Source organism: Eumetopias jubatus, unplaced genomic scaffold (assembly GCF_037043125.1).
Source record: "Eumetopias jubatus isolate StellerSeaLion01/CBP00866 unplaced genomic scaffold, mEumJub1_p1.0 scaffold_17, whole genome shotgun sequence".
Taxonomy (NCBI): domain Eukaryota; kingdom Metazoa; phylum Chordata; class Mammalia; order Carnivora; family Otariidae; genus Eumetopias; species Eumetopias jubatus.
The window spans coordinates 43,495,911-43,511,176 of NW_028274823.1; the positions used below are offsets into that span (position 1 = coordinate 43,495,911).

General features: G+C 37.2%; 1 protein-coding gene across 3 annotated transcripts in view; it reads right to left on the minus strand.

Annotated features, from left to right (window-relative positions):
* The window catches only part of BMPR1A (bone morphogenetic protein receptor type 1A), a 131,822-nt gene that overhangs the window by 46,048 nt on the left and 70,508 nt on the right, over positions 1-15,266 (minus strand). For all 3 annotated transcript variants that reach the window (XM_028098927.2, XM_028098928.2, XM_028098926.2), the window contains one exon: positions 10,030-10,144. The gene's annotated coding sequence lies outside the window, so the exon portion shown is untranslated. The remainder of the gene's footprint in view (positions 1-10,029; positions 10,145-15,266) is intronic.

The following is a 15,266-nucleotide window of genomic DNA, read 5'->3' on the forward strand; positions in this document are numbered from 1 at the left end:
AGGAACTGAGGCCTCCTGCCAATAGCCATTTGAGTGTACCATCTTGGAAATGGATCCCCCCACCCCCAGTCAAGCTTTCACATGAATGTAGCCCTGCAGACATCCTAACTACCACCTCATTAGACACCCTGAGCCAAAATCACCCAGTAAACTGCCCTTAACTTCCTGTGTTTTTATTGTTTCAAGTCCCTAAGTTTTGGGATAAATTGTTATGCAGTAATAATTAACACACTATCCTTGTATTCCTGGGATAAATTCAATTTTTTCATTATTGAATTATAAATTGTCTGGTCTTTGTCCCTGGTTCCTAGAAGGGAACCCCTAAAGTAAATCCTTGGAATTTCCTGGGTAATAGGAGTATCTTTGTTATGCGCGAGCCTCACAGATCATACCTGAGTTTATGACTCAGGATGGAGGCTGGTCACCAGAAAGGCCAACCATGTGATCAGAGAGTGGGGGAGGGGTCAGGGCTAAAGACTGAGTTCAATCATGTGGCCAATTATTCAATCATTCCTACACAATGAAATGCCAATAAAAACACTATACACCTCAGCTCAGATAAGTTTCCTGGTTGGTAAATATATCAATGTGCCAGGAAGATCACATACCCTGATTCCCAAGGGAAAGGAGGCTCCACATCTGGCACTCTCCCAGATTTCACCCTATGTGTCTCTTCATTCGACTGGTCCCAATCTGTATCCCTTAGAATAAAATGATCATCGCACACATGTACCACTTTCTTGAATCCTGTGAGTCATTTTAGTAAACCATCAAATAAAATCTGAGGGGATCATGGAATCCTCCTGGATTTGCAGCCAGTTAGTAAGAAGTCCAAGTAGCCTGGAGACCCCCAAACTTGTTACTGGCATCTCAAGTAAGGGCAGTCTTGTTGGGGACTGTGGCCTCATACCTGTGGAGGCTGACATTAACTTTGGGTAGGTATTATCAGAATTGTACCACACTACTGTAGATACAATTATGTTTGAATACACTCCTGCATTTGTTTTGCTAACATTTTGTTAGGTTTTGCATCTATGTTCATAAGTAAGACTCACCTATTATATTATCCATTATCCAAAGTTATACTAACCACACAGAATAAGCTGAGGAACTTTCCCTATTTTGCTGTTCTCTGGTACAATATGTATAAATTTGGACATATCTACCACTAGAATAGTTTGACAGAACTCAGTTTTAAAATCATCTGGGCCATGGGGTGCGTGGCTGGCTCAGATGGTGAAACGTGACTCTTGATCTTGGGGTTGTGAGTTTGAACCCCACACTGAGTGTAGAGATTACTTAAAAATAAACTCTTTAAAAAAATAATAAAATCATCTGGGCCAAGGGCTTATCTGTGAGTATATGGGAGGGAGCTGATCTTTCAGAATAAATTAAATTTCTCTAATAATTATAAAAATATCCAGACTTTCTATTTAGTCAGATTCAATTTATTTTCTTTTTTTAAAAGAAAATTGTCATTTTATTTAAATTATAAAATTTATTGACATAAAGTTACTCAAGGTATTCTCTTATTTTTAAGAAAAACATCTCTTCTATATTTGAAGTTACACTCCCCCCTTTACATTCCCAACCCTATTTGTACTTTCAGGGTTTTTCTTGATCGTTCAAATGGTTTATTTTATCAGCGTTTTCAAGAACCAGTTTTTGGTTTTTGTAATCCCCTCCTATGTATCTTAAAAAATATTTTTTCCATTAATTTCAAACCCCAATTCTATCATGGATTAGCTAGAAGCTTAAGTTTCTCTCTGTGCCTCAGTCCTTTCATCTATAAAATGGGAATAATAACAGTACTCACCCCACAAGGTTGTAAAGATTAAATAAGATAATCCTTGTAAAGCATATGGAACAACCCAGGGCTAGATATTAAGTGTGGACTTTTTTTTTTTAAGGTTTATTTATTTATTTGAGTGTAAGAGTGCGTGCACATGCACAATGGGAGCGGGAGAGGGAGAAACTCCAAACAGACTCCCCACTGAGCACAGAGCCCAACACGGGCTTGATCCCACAACCCTGGGATCACAACCCAAGCTGAAACCAAGAGTCGGACACTAAACTGACTACATAACCCAGGTGCCGCACAAGTGCTGGCTTTTACCTTCAGTATCTATTTATTTCTCTTGAATTTATTCTGTTGTTCTTTTCCTAATTTGTTAGATGCTTAGCTTATTAATATTTTTAATTTTTAATATGAGTATTTAAGGCTTCAGTGTGTCAGACAAGTATTAATATCCAAATTTTCTTTATTGTTCAGTTCTAGGTATTTTCTGATTTGTATTGTCATTTTACTTTTGACCTGTGGGATTTATAGTAGTATGTTTTTAAATTTCCAAGCATGGGTTTGTATATACTGTTTGTTATTCATTTTTAACTTAAGTGCATTTGTTGGCAGAAAATATGGTTGATAGGATTATTTGAAATGTATCAGAACTATTTATATTTTGAAATGTGTCAGAATTTACTGTACAGCCTAGTACATGGTAACATTTAATAAATGCTAACAAATGAGCCTGTCATGCTCTCTGCTTAAAAATCTATGAATATTCTCATTTTAATAGGGTGGAATTAGCAAGACATAAGAAGAATTGTTAGAATCTGGCCTCTGCAGGGTTTTCTAACACCATCCTCCCACTCTTCCATGTCCTTACAATGCTCCAACTATACTGAAATCACCGTAGCACTCTATCTTCATAGGCATTCCCTTCAGACTTCCATTCTTTTGCACAGCCTCTGGGCTTTACCAGGTTAACTCTAATTCATTCTTCAAGACTTGATCTATGAGTAATCTTGGCAGGCAATCCCTGATCCTTACTCATCAGGCTGAGTGAGGTGTCCCATCTCTGTACTTCTGGTGCACCCAGAACATGTACCATAGCTGTTTCACAGCTCTTAGCTAACATTCATTTAAAAACTATTTATTAATCCTGTGGTATGTGCTCTACACTGATTACACAACGGTAAATGAAGCAGACTTAACTCCTCCTATTAAAAGATGTACATAGTCAGGCGATGTTTGGACTTATCTTGCAGCTTTTGTAATCTCCATTTTCTGGCACATTACTAAGCAAAGCAATACATGTTCAATAAACGAATAAAAGGAATAAAAGATATATTAATATCTTAAGGGAAACATAACTGAGGAGTTAAACCCACTACAAAAACCACCTAATATACTCTAATATTCTTTATAAGTATACTGGCATCTGAAAATGCATCTCCAAACCTTACAGTTATAGCCAGTAACTACCAATCCAACAATCTCTATTCAAGTACTAGCTCATGAACCTCACTCCTATTATCACCTCTGGTGATTTCTAGATATCAGAGAAAAGAAATTTAGATCCAAGTCCTGAAATAGGGAACCTTAATATACTCAGAAGCCCTCTTCCTAAAATATTTCTGGCTTATTTCATGTTTTGAATTATCTTAGCTCTAAGCTCATTAGCTTTTTCTTATCATACTTTTTTAATAGTATGAAATAATAACATAGTCTATATACTTTATATATATTAACTCAATCCTCTTACTAACTTTATGAGGCAAGTATTCTCATCATGAATAATTTTATAAGAATAAATCTGAAAATAAAGCAGTGCACGATTTTTTTTTAAAAAGGTATTAAATACCAAAATTAATTCAAGAGCAAGTACAATACCTAAATACACCAAGAAGGTGACTATAAAGTAGAGGTCACCGACTGGAAATGGGATGGAGGAGAGGGTAGTAAGGAGGGCAGTGGAGTGGGATGGCAGTGAGGAGGAACACAGGCTTTGGTGTATACTGTTCAAGATTTTATATAAGAAGAGCTCATTAGGGGCACCTGGGTGGCTCAATCATTAAGTGTCTGCCCTTGGCTCAGGTCATGATCCCAGGGTCCTGGGATTGAGCCCCGCATCGGGCTCCCTGCTCAGTGGGGAGCCTGCTTCTCCCTCTCCCACTGCTTGTGTTCCCTCTCTCACTGTGTCTCTCTCTGTCAAATAAATAAGTAAAATCTTTAAAAAAATGAAGAGCTCATCAGACCTCCTTATTAGTCCCTTACAAACAAAGAGCAGATGGGAGGAAGCAGGGGAGGAATGTAAGAAAGGAAGAAAAGGGAGGAAACAGATGAGCTCAAGAGTTAAACTGGAATTTCTGAGATACTTGGATTGGAAACCACCTTACAAACAGGTGAAAGTGTAAAACACTAGAGCAGGAAGGAAGTATCTGAGATGGAGGATAAGAATAGAAATTGAAATGTCACAACAGAATATGAAAAGATGCTACTGGAAATCCTGTGGCATGCTCTCCCCACAGAATCACATATAGCTGTAGTAAGACAAATGGCTACCTGAACCTGAAAGTACCCAACACAGAGAATGATCAAATAAGCAAGCCAGGAGTGTATCCGCCAACTTAAATTAAGAATAATGGTATCTGGGGGCTCCTGGGTGGCTCAGTTGTTAAGCGTCTGCCTTCGGCTCAGGTCATGGTCCTGGGATTGAGCCCCACGTCTGGCTCCCTGCTGGCGGGGAGCCTACTTTTCCTTCTCCTCCCCACTTGTGCTCTCTCTCAAATAAATAAATAAATATTAAAAAACAGGGGCGCCTGGGTGGCTCAGTCGTTAAGCGTCTGCCTTTGGCTCAGGTCATGATCCCAGTGACCTGGGATCGAGCCCCACATCGGGCTACCTGCTCAGCGGGAAGCCTGCTTCTCCCTCTCCCACTCCCCCTGCTTGTGTTCCTGCTCTCGCGCTCTCTCTCTGTCAAATAAATAAAATCTTAAAAAAAAAAAAAAGTCATAGCAATTAATTTTAACAGGCAACAAAATTTACACCACAAAAGTAGAAATAACTGATGTGATCCATTTCACTGTTTACATTCCAAAGAGCAGTGTTTCCCCACGAGGATCATGATAAATGAAAATAACAATGATATGGGTGGAGCTATAGTGTATTATGCTAAGGGAAATAAGCCAGTCAGAGAAACAAATACCCTATGATTTCACTCACATGTGGAAATGTAAAAATGTAAAACATGTAAACATGTCAGAATTATACCTAAAGAAATATTTTAAACATTCTTTTTATTAAATAGTACATAGTATTTAAAACTATAGCAAAAGAAGTAAATATGAACAGAATAGTATTTTTTTTCTTTTTTCGAAGATATTTATTTGAGAGAAAGAGCGAGAGAGAGAGAGAGCAAACACAAGCAGGGAGGAAGGGCAGAGGGAGAGGGAGAAGCAGGTCCCCTGCTGAGCAAGGAGCCTGACGCTGAACTCTATCCCAGGACCCCAGGATCATGACCTGAGCCAAAGGCAGCCGCTTAACCAACTGAGCCACCCAGGCGCCCCAGAACAATATTTTTCTTTAAAAACTGTTCTTTTAAAAAAGGCAATTACTTTTTAAAAATTAATTTACAAAATAAGAATAAAAACATAATACTTTGCTTTTTTCATAATACCTCCCTTACAATATGCTAAGGCTTGAAAAATAATGTACAAAAATATTTGTTGTATATAAACAAATGAAGAAACCAATAAGACAGTAGAACATTAATTTTAAGATTTCCTTAAACTTAGATCCAACCAGATTTGAAAAATTACTTATGTTTGCTATTGACGCTGCCCAACATTATCTGTACTATCCAGACAGAACACATGGGCATCATCACCTCTTTCCAACATCCAATCAGAAATTACTGTTCCTTATTCCTTGACAATATCTATTCCACATGGTCTTTCTTTTCCATTTCCACTGCTACTACTTGGATTAAATTCTGATTACCCCATACCTAACACCTCCTACAACCTTCTGAGCTCCCTGACTCCTCATTCCATTTCTCTAATGATAAACGTTCACACATCATTGCTAGAGCGATTTCCCTAAAGTAAAATTGCTTCAAACAATTAGCACTTCCTACCCTCTCCAAGACCTCTACCATATTCCTAGGGAAATATTCATTTTCTATCAATTGGCTTTTCTAGAAATACCTTTTAATTCTTTCTTTACCTATCCAAATTCTACTCATCTTTCAAAACCTCAAATAATCCCTCCTATGTTCTGTATGTACTTCTCAGTGCTATAGAACCCTGATTAAGAAGTAATGATTTACTCTCCTGGCAGTTATCACTTTTACCTGGCAGTGTTGGTTATCATTACTCATATTACTTATATACATACCTTATAGATACAACTATAAACAGAGAATGGGGACCATGTTCTTTGTTTTCTGATTCCTCCTTTGTGACTTGCTGTTACATAGTTTAACAAGGACCAAAATAAGTAATATCTTGTAAAACAAAAATAAGTGCTCTGGGGCCTTAAACTAGGAAGGAACATATTCTTAGAATCAAAGAAATATAGATCAGGGCACCTGGGTGGCTCAGTTAAGCACCTGACTCTTGATTTTGGCTCAGGTTATGATCTCAGGGTCATGAGATTAAGCCCTGCATCAGGCTCCACACTGGGAATGGAGACTGCCTAAGATTCTCTCTCTCCCTCTCCCTCTGCCCCTACCCACTCCCCTCACCCCCACACTAGTGCACCTGCACTCACTCTTAAAAATATATACATATTTTTTAATATACCTATATATACTATTAAATATTAAACTATTTTATTTTAAAGTATTTTTAATTTTTAAAAATATTTTAAATTTTAAAATATTTTAAATAAAAAATTAAAGTTTTAAATATTTTTACTAAATTTTTTTTTAAAGACTCTATTTATTTGACAGAGAGAGACACAGCGAGAGAGGGAACACAAGCAGGGGGAGTGGGAGAGGGAGAAGCAGGCCTCTCACCGAGCAGGGAGCCCGATGCGGGGCTCGATCCCAGGACCCCGGGATCATGACCTGAGCCGAAGGCAGACGCCCAACAACTGAGCCACCCAGGTGCCCCTTTACTAAATTTTTATTAAATTTTTAATATTTTTAATAAATATTAAATATTATAAAATAATACTCATATGTTATTTTATACAGATATAGATCAGAAAGCACATCGGGGATGAACTGGCACTTGAGATGGGTCTTTAAAAGTTGACAGGCCTTCCACAAGAAAGAGAAAGTGGAAAAAGCATGTCAGGAGAATAATTATGAACAAAGCAGAGAGAAGTACAAGGCAATTTCAAATCATCGGCAGAGGGGTATCATGTAGGGGTAGAGAAGAAGAAAATTAAACATTTGCTAAATAACCGGTGCTTACAGATTTTCATAATTTCAGGTAAGTCAATCCCTACCTTAATCAAGAGCCTCATTATTTCTTGCTTGAAACAATTAAGAGCATCCTAATTGTCTCCCTGCTTTTGGTATCCCCCTCCCTCTTGCAAACTATCATCCATATCACTGCCAGATTAATTTTGAAGATTTTATTTATTTACTTAAAAGAGAGAGAGACAGAGATAGTGAGAGAGCACAAGCAGGGAGGAGAGGGAGAAGCAGGCTCCCTGCTGAGCTGGGAGCCTGACGTGGGGCTCAATCCCAGGACACTGAGATCATGACCTGAGCCGAAGGCAGACGCTTAACTGACTGAGCCACCCAGGCGCCCCTGCCAGTTTAATTTTAACAAAACACAATTACGATCCTGAAATGCCTCTGTTAAAATTTTTCAGTGACTGCCAACTATTCACAAAATAAAGCCTAAACTCCTTACCATAGCATTTGGAGTTCTTCACAATTAGGATCTCTCCCAGCCTTGTCCCTCAAAGTCTCTCTCATATCCTTAATTCAAACCATACAAAATGATTCTCCTGTCTTTTGTACATTCGATACATCTCAAGCTTCCCTTGCTTATGCTGGGTTCTGTGCATGAAATTCTCTCACCTCCCAAATTCCACTCAGCAATCTTTCACTCATCTTTCAAGACTCTACTCAAGTATCATTTCCTATGTGAAGCCTGCCTGACAATTCTCTCCTCTAACAGTGTTGAAGCTTTTCCAATTTCATATAGCACTTTTCCAATTGCACTTGAATTAGCTGTTTCCATACTCCTCTCTAAGCAGACTACATCAAGAGCAAAGCAAGGAACCCATTTCACCGAACATTTTGTATTCTCAGTGCCTAACATAGTGCCTGACAAGAGTAGGTATTTAATAAGTGTTTACAGGGAGAAGGAAATGAATGGATGCAGGCAAAGGTATTACTCACTTAATGCTATACCGTGAAGAGACTTTACTACTAGGGTAGTTTGTCCTTACTTTGGCAGGCCAAGAGAGTCACTGACAGTACATGCAGAATTACCTTTCAGAAGATTTCAGCTGGCAGTAATATGGAGAGGGAAATGGAGTGAAGAGAGGCACAAAGCTGGGAGAGCCCTGCAATATTTTAGTGGAAATGTAACAGACGGGCCTAACCTTGGATGGTGATGGGGGGACTGGGAAGGGGAGGACAGAAACATTCACAGCACATTACAGAGGCCAACAGACGGGAACGGATCGCAGACTGAGGGCAGGAAGGAAAAAATGAGGAATCAGATTCAGCACTGAGACTCTGAATATGGGTGACAGAGAGGTCCAGTAACAGACATGGGAAGCCTGGTGTGAAGCAAGCAGCTGGAAATACGGGCCCGAAGGTTAGAGAGAATGTCACAACTGAGATTTAAGGTTGAGAGAGATCACTTTAGAGGTGACTGTTGAAATGAGATTAGGAAAAACCTAAAGAAGAAACAGAAAAATTTCAAAGATAAAACCTAGTGGAGGTCATAATTTAAGAGTAGGAGGAGAAAAAAAAAGAAATTATGAAGGCGTAATTGAAGAAGTAGAACTAGAACACAGGGTCACAGAAACCAAGAGAATTGCAAAAAGGGGAAAATGACAACTACTACAGTGATCAAAAGAGTATGAAGCCTAATAAAAGACAATTAAAAAGTCGTAAGTATTTTTCAAAAGAGCAAAGACACCAGTGGGGCAGGGTGAGAAAAAAAGAGTGCGCGCTAAGGAAGCATCAGCAGGGAGCAAAGCCAACTACTCCAGGAAGAAAAGTACAGACTACTTCATAGTGTACGTCCTATTCATTTTTCTAAAATACAGATCCCTGAAGAATTCAAACCTTTTCCCTGATAATCTGAGTCTGTAAATTGATTGAAAATAATGAAATTGACTTCTCTGTACATACAGTCTTAGAATGGCTTCTTCTCTCCCATCCCTGGTGTTAATGCAGTTCCTGCTTCTTTAAATAAATTCTATCTCCAAAGATCTATATTTTAAGACATTTTTATTCTGAATTCTATAATGTGTGAAAGTTTCAAAATAATATAAACATCCATTTTTTTATATAATCCACCATTCTGAACTCTGCTTGGTCATCTTTAGAGGGAATAAATATATCTCTATATATCATCTAATGCTTATTTTCTATAACTAGAATGAAGAAAGTACTATCAATAATAAATATCTTTTATTCCTGAAGAGGTTCAACATTTATAAGAAGAGAAAAAACATATTAGAACTACTTATGAACTCATAAGGAGGTCATTAAAGAAACTACAGAAGCTAAAATAAAGTTGCAGCAGTAATACATACAGAAGGACTATTTTCAATTTTTTTCTCCCTTCCAAGATTTTATTTAAATTCAAGTTAGTTAACATATAGTGTAGTACTGGTTTCAGGAGTAGAATTTAGTGATTCATCACTTAACACGCAACACCCAGTTGCTCATCCCAGCACATGCTCTTCTTCTTAATGCCCATCTCCCATTTAGCCCATCCCCCCCACCCACCTTCCAGGACTATTTTCAATTGTTAACAAATGAAAATGTCCATGTTATTCTAATTATTTTCTTAAAAGTCTTTTCCTGGGGTGCCTGGGTGGCTCAGTCGTGCGGTGTCTGCCTTTGGCTCAGGTCATGATCCCAGAGTCCTGGGATGGAGCCCCGTATCCGGCTCCCTGCTCAATGGGAAACCTGCTTCTTCCTCTCCCACTCCCCGTGCTTGTGTTCCCTCTCTCACGCGCGCGCTCTCTCTCTCTCTCTCTGTGTCAAATAAATAAATAAATAAAATCTTTTAAAAATAAATAAATAAAAGTCTTGTCCTTACCTCAGAGATGTGGCTTGATAAAACTGTACTTCCAATTTTCTCCAAACAGCTTTGATCTATGCTTCCATCTCATGAATTCCAAGACAGTATTAAACTGATGCATATTTTCATCAATCTGTTAAAAAAAAAAAAAGAACTTACTTAGACTAAAACATGTGGAAGCAATATTAAACATTTGTCAGGTGTAAAATTATACATTTTTGACATAAAGTCAATGAAAATTCTAAAGTACTTTAACCTATCACTTTACCATTTTCCCAACCTCTGCACAAAGAAGTTTCCCATTTTGCATATTTTCAACTTCACAAACATAACAATAGTTCTGTGGAAAAAATTACTTGCATGTAAAATTTCTGTATTAGCTTGAAAAACAGGAACAGCTAGAAGCAACACTAAAATTTATAATTCTACAATATTCAAATTCCTACTTAGGCAAAAATATATTTGACCACTCACCTAATATCCCTAATTTTCACTTTTTATCACCAAAATCTCAGTAAGCAGTTTTAATTTCAGTCAACCTGCTACCTCGAATATTAAGAACTGAAGGAGTCAGGAATTAATGGCACTGCTTGGTCTAAGCCCAGGGGATAGGTTACAACTACGTTACCACTGACATTCAGTTCCCCTGCTGCTTTGAGACAGAGTTCATAAATCCAAAAGAGAGAAATAATAAAAAATTTTGATTTAAAAAGGCATGTTGTTTACTTAGAGATTTTAAAAATAATTTTGTTGAATGTATCTTTTAACTGAAACTTGAAATAGCAAAGTACTGTTTCATATTTTAAAAGGAAAAATTTTAAGCTGTGTGAACACTACCTATGTCCCACTGCAAGGTCAAAATGCCTTTGTCTTCAAGTCCATTTAGAAGTATCACTTGTGTCATACTGAGGTCTAGTAGTCTTGGCAATAATGACTGAATTCATGTAAACTAGGGCAACCTGAACCGGTCTAGCATATCAGATAGCAGCCTTTCTTAAACACAAGAGTCTCCACTCGGCAGACAGGCTGCCACAAGACCATGCTAAATCTTTCATGGTCCAACTAAAGACAGACTGACCCTGAAAGCAATTAGTAATGCTTTGTCTGCATGTAGGAGCCTTAAATAGTCTTCTCAATGCACCAGCTACCCACAACTTAACTGGGTACTCACAGGACTATAAAACTCAGACCATCACTCAGAGAAGTGAGGGCAGGAATGGAGATATGGTGTTTAGTGATTTTTTCCTGAGATGTTCATAGTCTTAAAAAATGTCCCTTAGATAATCAAAAAATAAATGCACTGTGTTTTGATTTTAGAAATGACAAATATCTTCCTCCAAAGCCACTCTTGGCCAACAACTCCATTCTTCTCTAACAGCGTATGTGGAAGAAAAGAGGGAAGGCAATCACCATATTAAACAAAGCTCAGATTAACCCATTCTCATAAAGGTTGAAACAATCCATCAAAAGGACTATGTTTAAAAATATATGGCCCGATTCTAATTCCACCAGTTATTTCCAATGAATCAAATAAAATTTGACCATCTACTAACCATTGTTTATCATGGCACTACTTATTACAATATTATGAACTTGTGTTTAACAACCACGAAGATCTAGTCAAAACTGAACACTAAATAAGTATAATAATAATTTTCATCAAAGATTTTGTGTCTAAAACTTTCAAGCCTGTTTGTTCTAGAAAACATATTAAGGAAAAGGTAATTCTTTTAAAAATACATCAGGTCTTCTTAACAACAGAATAAGTGAAAAATCAAACCTTTCTAGATATATTCTAATATTTTATAATTGAGCTAACATTAGAATTTCCTCAAAGTTCGTAAATATTTGCAAACAAATATGAAAAGTGCATTTTAATCCCACATTGTCTGTACAAAATGCCTTTATTTGCCATCAAAATGTACACATCCCTCTTGGCTTTCAAATTATTAAAGTCGTTAAACTTTAAACCACCAAGATACTTAAAAGATCATTAACCATACAGAACCCATCAGTGACAAACATCAACTGTGGATATTATAGTTATCTGTGACACTGAGGTGTTAGAACACCAGCAATTCACTTTTATATGAGTAAGATTTGCTTTATAGAAAAGAACAGTGTACATATGCTTTTGATAAATACACTTAGTCTAAGACAAAATTTAAGATTACTTTTGAGTTTGTACCAGATGTCAAAAAGTAGTCATTTCCTAGTATTCACAAACTCAGCAATACTGACTGCACACTTTTTCTTTCCACCACTCCAAATACTCTCCTCCTCAACAGCATTTCTCTTCTCTAAGCACCCATAAAAAGTACCCCAAATATCATACAAATACTGCTGTTAACACTATCACTGCATTCATATAACCCTTTTAAAAAATCAGAACCAAACTACAGAATATTTGACAAAACATCCCAGCTGGGCTCTTAAACCAAAGGCATTACTGTTAAAATCTTTAGTACATTAACTGGAAAATTCAAACATCATGCTTCAGAAAAATATAATACAGTTCTGGCTGTATGTAATTCAAATGAACAGTATAATTTAGGCTTATCATGCACTTCTGTAATAAAGCAGGTAACCACATAACACAGAAAGGGAGGGTCAACTTATGGATGGGTTGTGTTTTTTTATTTTTTTAAAGATTTTATTTATTTATTTGACAGAGAGAGACACAGCGAGAGAGGGAACACAAGTAGGGGGAGTGGGAGAAGCAGGCTTCCCGGCGAAGCAGGGAGCCTGATGCAGGGCTCAATCCCAGGACCCTGGGACCACGACCTGAGCCGAAGGCAGACGCTTAACGACTGAGCCACCCAGATGCCCCAGATGGGTTGTGTTTTAAAAGATCACTTATAACTTGAATGTAAGCTTGATTTTGAAACTTAAGATGCCTTTCTCATAAAACCAAAGATATAAACAGTAATATTAAACCTGTAATGCAAATGAACTACAGTACACAATTCTAACATAGCACTCTTCTTAAGCATATTTCCATACCAAACTCTAACTTTTTATTCATTGTTGTAATTCTAGAATCTAGCACAGCTGATGACACAGAGTAGGACTTTTTGGTGAAGTACTGAATAGCAACAACTCAATGATATGAGAAACTGGCTTGTCTAGAAAACCTTACCTATCTTAATTATATCAGACAACCAAAAGACAAGGGGGAAAAACTTCTTCCAAAAGAGATATGTGAAAAAGATTCTTAACACCAGGGTGAGAAAGCTCTGATCTAAACCAATTGTGGCAATTTCCATTCTACCTGTCAATGTGTGGCTTAGCTATAAGCATCTGATGCAATTCCAGCCAGTAAGACAAGAGCCTAAGTTTGCTGGGAAACTAAGCACTGGGAAAAGTGTTTCTGGGAAAGGTTTTCTGGTTGATGAAAAAAAGACACCTAAGTGGGGGTGCCTGGGTGGCTCAGGTCATGATCCCGGGATCCTGGTATCGAGCCCCGCACTGGGCTTCCTGCTCAGCAGGAAGCCTGCTTCTCCCTCTCCCACTTCCCGTGCTTGTTTCCTCTCTTGCTGTCTCTCTCTCTGTCAAATAATAAATAACATCTTAAAAAAAAAAAAAGACACCTAAGTGAAATCATCCCCCCACCACCTTTTTTTCCAGGCAACTCTGGGTTTGGGTTTGTCAAGTAAAATGATGGCAGCCATCAGGACCATGAAGGAGGTGACAGCCTAAGAAGACAAACCAACAGATTAAGAATGGTTGCATTAAACGACAGAAAGAATCTGGGTCTTTGGTGATGTTATGCTTGAATAAATCCTAAAACCGTATTACTACATTGGATCTTTTTATTATATTATATTATATTATATTAAATCCTTTTATTGTTTTCAATTACCAAAAGTAACCCAGCAAATACCATGATTCAGAAACTAATTTACTACATTTACTTCCATGAATTCAACTGTTATTTATACAATGATAACTCATCTAAATTTATATCTCAATCCAGATGCTTCTTTTGACCTAGATACATATTTCTGAAGTACTAAATATTAGAAGAAATCAAACAATCAACATACTCAAATCAAACAATCAAAATACCCAAAATGTGGAATTCCACAGAGACAGAAAATAGATTAATGGTTGTCTGGGACTGGGGGTGGAGGGTGGGAATGGAGAAAGACACCAAAATGATGATCTACAAAAGAAAAAAAGGGGCAAATGAGAATTCATCAAAATTAAAAATATTCCTTCAGCAAAAGGCCCTGTTAAAAAGATGAAAAGACAAGATACAGGATGGGAAAAGATATTTGCAAGTCTTATATGTGACAAAGGACCCAACTAGGATATACCAAATCTCAAAACTCAACGTTAAAAAAAAAATCACCAAGAAACTGGGCAAACAATATGAAAAGAGATTTCACTGAAGAAGATACCTGGATGGCAAATCAGCACATGAAAAGATAGTCAACACTAGCCATCAGGGAAATGCAAATTAAGACCCGGCTGAGATATCACTATATACCTACTGGAACAACTAAAATAAAAAACGTGACAATACAAAATACTGGCAAGAATATGAAGAAAATAAATCTTTCAGACGTTGTTGGTGAGAATGTAAAATGGCACCGCCACTTTGGAAAATAGTTTGGAAGTTTCTTTAAAAATGAAATACACACTTACATGTAACCAAACACACTCATGGTTGCAAAGAAATGAACATGAATATTAGCAGCAGTTTTCTTTTTAATAACCAAAAACTGGAGAAAACAAAACGTCCTTCAAAAGGTGAATGGTTAAACAAACTGGTATATCCACACAACAGAATCCTACTCAGCAATAAAAAGGGGTAAACTTAGTGATACACAAAACAACTTGGGTGAATCTCAAAGGATTAGGCTGAGTGCAAAAAGGTCACATACTATATGATTCCATTTATAAAACACTCTCTAAATGACAAAATCATACAGATGGAAAAAAAAAAAACCCTCATGGCTGCCATGGTGGGAGACAGCTGTATGTGCAGCACAAGGGAGATCTTTGTGGTGACAGGATCTGTGTCTTGATGCTACACATCTACATGTATTTTTAAATGGCACAGCACTATATATATAAAATGAACCAATATCAGTTTCTGTCTGGATACTGTACATCACATAGCATTAAGTAACCACTGGAGGAAGGTGAAGGGTACAAGGGACCTCTCCTTACTATTTTTGTAATTTCCTATGAATCTATAATTATTTTTAAGTAATTAAAAATTTTTTAAACACTATTTCCTAAAAATG